At 47.6% G+C, this 8249-nt stretch overlaps 1 long non-coding RNA gene across 1 annotated transcript; it reads right to left on the minus strand.

Annotated features, from left to right (window-relative positions):
* Positions 1-6051: 6051 nt before the first annotated feature.
* LOC143934862 (uncharacterized) lies at positions 6052-7317 on the minus strand. Its single transcript, XR_013263392.1, has 3 exons — positions 6683-7317; positions 6518-6595; positions 6052-6105 (listed from the first exon to the last, which is right to left on the minus strand). It is a non-coding gene; the product is annotated as an uncharacterized LOC143934862 (long non-coding RNA).
* Between the last annotated feature and the right edge of the window lie 932 nt (positions 7318-8249).

Consider the following 8249-nt stretch of genomic DNA (forward strand, 5'->3'; position numbering starts at 1 on the left):
GAGGGGAGAGCTCCTCCGTCGCCTTTAATGAATTGGTCAGCCCAGTTTTTTAAGTGTCTGCTCCACATCCCTTACAGTATCTCTGCCTATGGATAGGCGGGGGCGGAGCGCTTCTCTCTCACAGTCTCTCCCCTCACAGTTGATGAAAGCCCCCCTCCCCGCGGCATGAACCTAACAGACACAAACCCCCGACAGGCAGGTGGGCCTTTCACGCGTCGGGCGGGCGGCCAGTGGGCCCCCTGAAGTGGTGAACTACAGGGCCCTATCTCCCGGTAGAGGAAGACACCCAAGGGGCTCAAAGGTCCCCCTCTGAACCCTGAAGCTATTGAGACAAGCTCGCCTACATTTTACCTTGTTGGAGAAGATACAGGAATTGGCTAACTGAATTTAAGAGAGTATGGTGCAAAATCACCTCCCGTTGATGCCTTATACCATAAATATCTGAAGCCCTTATGCCAAGTGCCAACCACAGGCTCCTATACATATTAAAGTGTGATGTCGATGTGAAAATCGCTCTGCCTAGAGAAATACTTTCTTGTGGTTCTCCTTTTTCTTCCTGCATATTTCTCTTGGGGTGCCCCCATGAAGAAATGTAAAAAATTGATAAAGCTCCTAAGGAAGCGTTGACCAAAACACGAAACATGTAGAGCGCCAGAATATATTTAAGATCGGTTCTGTAATTAATACCCTGTCTAGCGTAATCCTTTCTTATATTGTGATAGATACACACTACTTTTATTGTTAACTACAGGGCCCAGTCCCGCTTGCGACTGTTGCGACTCTGATAATTTCGCCACTGCTGGACACAATATACATGGGATTACCCTCTGCACAGTGAAATAGTGTAGAGAGAAATCTCTTAAATTTTCTAAGTTCAGCCTGATGGTTAAATGTAGGAAAAGCACAATTATAAGGCCTCTACTAAGTTTATAACTATAAATGGAGTAGTTAATTTAGAGAAACAACATCACATACATATCATAATGAATCGAACTAGGAAAGCAAAATTCAAGAAAACAAGTAGTTTTAAACAACAATTTTTTTTAATGTAACAAAATATAAAAACATACAAAAATATGTACAAATAAACAAAAAAAAACTATTTACATATCCTCCTGATCCTCCCCCGACCTGGTGAGCAGACGCTGTAGGGACATATTCATCCCAGTCATCTGCTCACCAAGGTGCCGAAGGCTCCTTCGGCACCTCTCCAGAGCCACATACTGGCGGCGATTGTGGAGGCCCAAGGAATGCCCTAGCCTCCTGATATAGGCGTACTGCCTTTCTTGGACCTCCAAAATGCGCCGCAGATAATCTATATGTGGCTCTGGAGGGGGGGGGAGGGGGGGGGAAACCGCGGCCTGAGGCACGGAGGAGGAGGAGGAGGCAGCACCCATGGCTGTATCCAGGTGGGGGGGGGATACTGGAGGATGGAAGGGCCCTGGAGAAGCTGCTGAGGAAGGACGGTCAGGCCAACCAGACGCGGGCAGGTTGGACTCCCTTATCCACCGGGTGGAGTTCCAGGATGAAGACTTCACCTGTGAGGAAAAGCAAATACATTAGATAGATAATACAATACATACATTAACATTACACATGGCTTCTGCACTCTAACCATACATAACATGGTAACATGGGGACGGTTACTTTGTTTTAGTTCATCGGCGCAGAGCACTAGCCTATTGTCAGATTAGCTCAGTGTCATGAATTTTGGTGATACGCAAACAACTGTGTTAGGCTGGGTTCACACTTGTGCGATGCGGGAACCCTGCGATTCCACTACGGGTTCCTCCATCGCACCCGACTCGCACAACAGTTCACAACGACATATGCGAACTGCTGGGGAGTGTCATACAATGTTAATGACACCCCCATTTCAGTTAGCATGTCGCACTGCAAAGTGTCAGTTTGGACATGAATCAGATCGCATGGGTGCCATGCGATCCGATTCTGGTGCGGAAACAAAAAAGGTTCCAGTGCGAGTTTAGTCCGAATGCGATACGATTTCAGTCATACTATCTGTATGGCTGAAATCTCATTGCACGGACATCGCCTGCAATTTGCACTGCAGTGCAAATCGCATGCGATTTTGCACTATGCAGCAGTGTGAACTGGCCCTGAGCCTAGGTTTCCACAAATTTGATGGATAGCAATGTTAACTGTGAAGTTGACTCAGAATGCAGTTCACATGCACACTAACCCCGCTTTTCATTTAGGCCATTTTAATGTGACTTGAGGTCCATATACCTCCAGAATACACAGGCATGGCTTCAAGTTACGGCAGAATCGTGCAACTTTCAGGCTTTTCAGGCCAACACAGCCTGAAATTTGTACAATTCTGCCGCAATTTTGATGCGACTTTAAAGCAATGCCTGTGTATTCCAGAGGTCTATGGATCTCAAGTTGCATCAAAGTGGGACCAAAGTAGTGCAGGGACTACTTTGAAGTCGCACAGATACAAATATAATACTCATTGGAAATCATAGAGTACAAAGTCGCAGGACAAGTTGCACAAGTGGAAATGGAGCCTAAATGAAAAGTGGGTTTTTGTGCATGTGAACTGCATTCTGATGGGCCAACTTTCCAGTTAACATTGCTAGCCATCAGATTTGCCCGTAGCCTTTACAGCGCATGCGCAGGAACGATGATCAGATTTTACTACCACTACCATGAGCTAGTTTCACACTTGTGCGACTTGAAAGTCAAATGCTTTTGCCATGATTTTTGCCATGACTTGAAGCAATGTTTGTGTAATCTTGATGTCTCTGCCACAAGTCGCATCAAAGTCAGACAAAAGTAGTACAAAAACTACAGATATGAACTGAACTCGTTGGTAATCATGGTGTGTGGCTTGTCATGCGACTTTGCAGTCTCAAGTCGCAGGACTAGTCGCACAAGTGTGAAAGGGCCTGAGGCTGTCCATACCACCTGATCACTGGTTTAGTGTATTTTTTTTACTGGTGGTGACTCGTGATTCTTTCAGTGTACTGGGTTCTAAAAACTGATATGACTCTTTAACTCGGTAACAACGTGTATGATTCTTTATTTAACCACTTGCCGCCCACCCTATAGGCAATTGACGGCGGCAAAGTGGTTTCATAATCCTGACCGGATGTATTATGACGTGATCAGGATTATGAGCCGCTGCGCGCCCCCGGGGGCGCGCATCGCGGCGATCGTTGTTGCGGGGTGTCAGTCTGACACCCGGCAACTACGATCTCGGTAAAGAGTCGTAGTCGTACTCGTAGACGGAGACTCTTTACCACGTGATCAGCCGTGTCCAATCACGGCTGATCACAGTGTAAATGGGAAGAGCCGGTGATCGGCTTTCCCTCACTCGCATCTGTCAGACGCGAGTAGAGGAGAGCCGATCGGCTGCTCCTCTGACAGGGGGGGGTCTGTGCTGATCGATTATCAGCACAGCCCCCCCGAGGATGACCACACTGGACCACCAGGGACACCACCAGACCACCAGGGAAAAGGTAATCCTCCCTAGACCACCAGGGATGCCAGTTAGCACAATGGGTGCCAATCAGTGCCCATAATGGATGCCAATCAGTGCCCACAATGGGCATCACTGATTGGCATGCATTATTGTTTGGCACTGATTCGCATCCATTACTATAGCATAACACCAATGCCGCCTATGAGTGCCCACCTGTGCCGCCTATGAGTGCCCACCTGTGCCGCCTATCCATGCCCACCTGTGCCGCCTATCCATGCCCACCTGTGCCGCCTATCTGTGCCGCCCATCCGTGCCGCCCATCCATGCCAATTTGTGCCACCTATCAGTGTCCGTCCGTGTCGCCCATCAGTGCCGCCTATCAGTGCCACTTCATTGGTGCCCAACACTGCCGCCTTATCAGTGCCCATCAGTGTAGCCCCATCAGTGCCCATCAGTGAAGGAGAAAACGTACTTATTTAAAAAGTTTTGAAACTGAAACAAAAAAATATTTTTTTTTTGAAAATTTTCGGTATTTTTTTTATTTGTAGCGCAAAAAATAAAAACCGTAGAGGTGATCAAATACCACCAAAAGAAAGCTCTATTTGTGGGAAAAAAATGATAAACATTTCATTTGGGTACAGTGTAGCATGACCGCGCAAATGGTCATTCAAAGTGCGACAGCGCTGAAAGCTCAAAATTGGTCTGGGCAGGAAGGTGTTTAAGTGCCCCCCGGTATTGAAGTGGTTAACTCGGTGTACTGTGAATGAACTCCTGACTCTTGTTTTAAGTTTGTATCCAGTTCCTGAGTGTCCTGTGCTTAGAGTCAGCTGATCTCACTCAAGGATCATATTACCAGGCCTGCTCTGCTATGTATGTACTGTAGTGTACTGAGTGAGTGCACAGAGTGAAGTGTTTCAAACGAATCAGTTCACTCAGATAAATCGATTCATCCGACATCCAGTTCACTGAAAATAATCGATTCAAAAGAACGAATCATTCATGAACTGGACATCACTAAATCAGACATCTTGAGGAAAGAGTTTAACACCCTAGGCGAAACCTAATTTTGCCGCCCCTTTGGCCCCACCACTGACTCCACCCCTTTTGCCCTGCCCATGTATACACCACCTTTTTATAGATTGCTAACATTTTGGGGGTGGAGTCCGTCACTGAGCCTGGAGGTGGGGGCATCGGTAAGGCACCCAGGATTGATGTGTGCTCTAGGCCAGCACCTACCTTGTCTATAGGTAGCACTGGCCCTGTACAGGGGATATGTACACAGATAATTTAAGGCACTGATAATCAGTGCAGGCCCTTCAGTACCACCTATCAGTGCCCATGGGCACTGAGTGATACCTATATGCAGTGTCACCTCCATCACTGCAGCCTATCGGTGGGAACCCGTCATAATGGGCACAACAGGTGTACAGACCTGGGAACTTGGCTCAGGGATGGTGAGAACCCCTCATAATGGGCACAGCGGGTGTACAGACCTGGGAACTCAGCACAGGGATGGTGGGAACCCCTCATAATGGGCACAACGGGGGTACAGACCCGGGAACTCAGCACAGGGATGGTGAGAACCCCTCATAATGGGCACAGCGGGTGTACAGACCTGGGAACTCAGCACAGGGATGGTGAGAACCCCTCATAATGGACACAGTGGGTGTACAGACCCGGGAACTCAGCATAGGGATGGTGAGAACCCCTCATAATGGACACAGCAGTTGTAAAGACCCCAGAAATTAGCACAGGGATGATGGGAACCCCTCATAATGGGCACAGCGGGTGTGCAGACCTCAGGGGGGGCAGCATTTTAGAAATTATTGGCTATATTTTTCTCCTGCAGCTGCTGGTGGAAGGGAGAGGAGAAAAAGACAATTTCAGATGCTGCAAGTGAGGGAAAATACAGCCCAGTTCTAGTAAATGGCATGCTGCACTAGTATCAGCAGCAGTAACCTGGAGAATCCCTATGGACTAGTAATGGGCAGCAGCCTGGTCGCCAGCAGAAGAAAGAAACAAACAGAGCCAACACAATGACTGCCCTGCACAGCACTGATATCAGTAATAGCATTGTGTGTGTAGCTGGACACTGATCATCACTCACACACATCCTCTGCTTCCAACCTGCTGTGCAGTGATCGGGGGAGGGGGGACATTCCAGGGAGCTCAGGGGTTATCAGGAAGAGCTGAACTGAACGCTGATATCATATCATCCTGTCCTTAAAATTGCAGACAGCGAAGGAACGATTTACTGTGCCATGTAATGGGCGGGCTGAGTGTGTACAGAGCAGTCAGTGTATGCCACCAGCATTTCATATTTAAAATACTATTTCCCTGGAAAACACTAAAAAAGTTGTACTTACTCCCTGCATCTGCCGCGTCTGGCTGGTCACCTTCCGGCGCATCCCCAGCAGCCTCTCCAGGGCAGGTCTCCTCCACCTCCTGCTCAGCAGCTGTTGATCAATTTAATATAGAAAAGACAATTACAATCTGCAGTGTACAACAATCTCACACACATTAGTACAAAAACATTGAAACATGTATGATCACTCAGCAGCAGATATACCAGCAAGATTATACTAACTTACATGTGGGCGTTGCCACCTCAGCCTCTTCCTCCTCCTCAGTCTCCCCTTCTGACTGCATGATGACGAGACCTATTTAATAATAAAGGATAAATGATGAACGTTACAATGTTCAAGCTTTAAAGATATTACTATAAATACTGTATAAAGATAAAATTAAATAATTATCCATTAGCATGGCAATCCAAAAATAAATTACAAAAACAGTAAAAAAAAAATAAAAACAGGGAGGCACTTACCTGTCCTGGTTCCAGCGGCGAGTGCTAGGTGCACGACACTGATCAGGCGCCTCAGTTCAGAGCGGCGACGTTCTGTCAGATTACGTAAATTACACAAGCGCTTGCGTTACCTGACAGAACATCATAGAGGCTCCACCTGTCACTGCTTGAGTGAGAAGCAATGACATTGGAATCGACAATGGAAGGCTGGACAAATGGAAAAGGATCCTGTATTAGTGTCACTACTACAGTACTACTGTACTTACTGGGTGTTGACGCAGAGGATGATGATGACGAGGACTCCTCCTCCGGCCTCGGCTTCCGGCGGCGCTCCTGGATACGATCTTTAAATAAAATCAAACACAACATGGTGAATGCCCGATGCTTGCCAATCAAAAAACCCTCCTGCACAATGTAATGCTGACACCAACCTTGATGAGCCAGGAGCTGGCTGATCTCCTCCTCCCCTATGCCCTCTAAAAGCTCCGCCTCATGGGGGAGGAGAGGCACCCGCTTCCCTCTGCGACCCGACTGCCTGCGTTTACGTGCAATGGAGCTGCAAAACAAAGAGAGAAGAGAAACGGGTTCCATAATTAATCGACAATTGTAATCTGAAAATGACATCAACACAGGAAACAATTGTAGAATGAACCAGTAGTATGAAATGCAAATGGAATTTTTGGATTAGGCACTTTTTTTCATTTAGCCCAAGATTTTCACTTTTTTTTTATTAACCAAATTCATTTTAAGAAAAAGGTATGCTTTTTTGGTCCATAATAAAATATAAAAGACACGATTGGGATTGTGCCGAGTAAATAAATATTCATATAAATGTCCACTGTCCAGTCCACCTTTCTAATTAGGCGCTTGTGTGAACTGTGTATGGTGTAAATTACCTTTCTTGTGTCTTTTGCATTAACCACTTGTGGATTTGGACCCCTCCACATATGGTGGCAGGTCCGCAAGCTGGTTAAGTCCAGCCACCATAACAAAATATTTTTTTTTTATACTTTAGGGCCGGTTCACACAGCGGGCGATGCGAGGCGACACGACTCGCCTCGCCGCTATCTTACAAGTCTCCCCCGTTCTGTACAATGGAACCGTTCTGAGAGGAGCGACTCGAGTCGCTCCGACTCAGAAAAAAGGTTCCTGTACTACTTCTGGGCGACCTTGGGGCGACTTGCATTGACTTCTATACAGAAGTCATTTGCAAATCGCCGCTGAGGTCGCGGCAGGTCGCGGGGAGGCAAGTCGGTGTCGCCTCGCATCGCCCGCAGTGTGAACCGGCCCTAACTTTTTTTCAATAACAAAATATGTAAAACCCAGTGTGGTGATCTAATGCCACCAATAAAAGCTCTATATGTGGCGGGAAAAGGGCATACATTTAATTTGGGTAGTACATCGCAGGAGCGTCCAATTGTCAGTTAACCACTTCCTGACCGGCGCACGACAATGTACGTCGGCAGAATGCCACGGGCAGGCATATTGGCGTACAGGTATGGGCATTTCTATATGCCACCCTGCCATCGCGTGCGTGCCGCCAGTCGGGACCCCCATGAGTCCGGTCGGGGGTCCCGCGGGCTCCATCGCTGTGGGGATACCCGCGATCGTCTCGCTGGGCGGATGAACGGGGAGATGCCATAAACAGCATCTCCCCATTCTGCCTAGCAACAAGTGACTGATCTCTGCTACATGTGATTGGAGCAGAGATCAGTGTTCAGTCACTAACACACAGCCACGCCACGCAAAGTTAAAGAGGAAGTAAACCCCTTCAAACCACTTTGACCTACAGGTAAGCCTAAATTAAGGCTTACCTGTAGGTCCAAGCAATATCTCCTAAACCTATATGGTTTAGGAGATATTTGCCCGAAAATGGGCACCGCTGTCTACGGCGCATGCGCCGTAGACAGCGGCGCGCAGGCGCACTAAATGCGGCAAGTCCAAGAATGGATTTGCCTAATTTGTCGACTCCCGTGCACATGCGCGGGAGTGACGTCA

This window comes from Lithobates pipiens, unplaced genomic scaffold (assembly GCF_037356315.1).
Source record: "Lithobates pipiens isolate NorthernLeopardFrog02 unplaced genomic scaffold, aLitPip1_a1.2 Scaffold_28, whole genome shotgun sequence".
Lineage (NCBI taxonomy): Eukaryota > Metazoa > Chordata > Amphibia > Anura > Ranidae > Lithobates > Lithobates pipiens.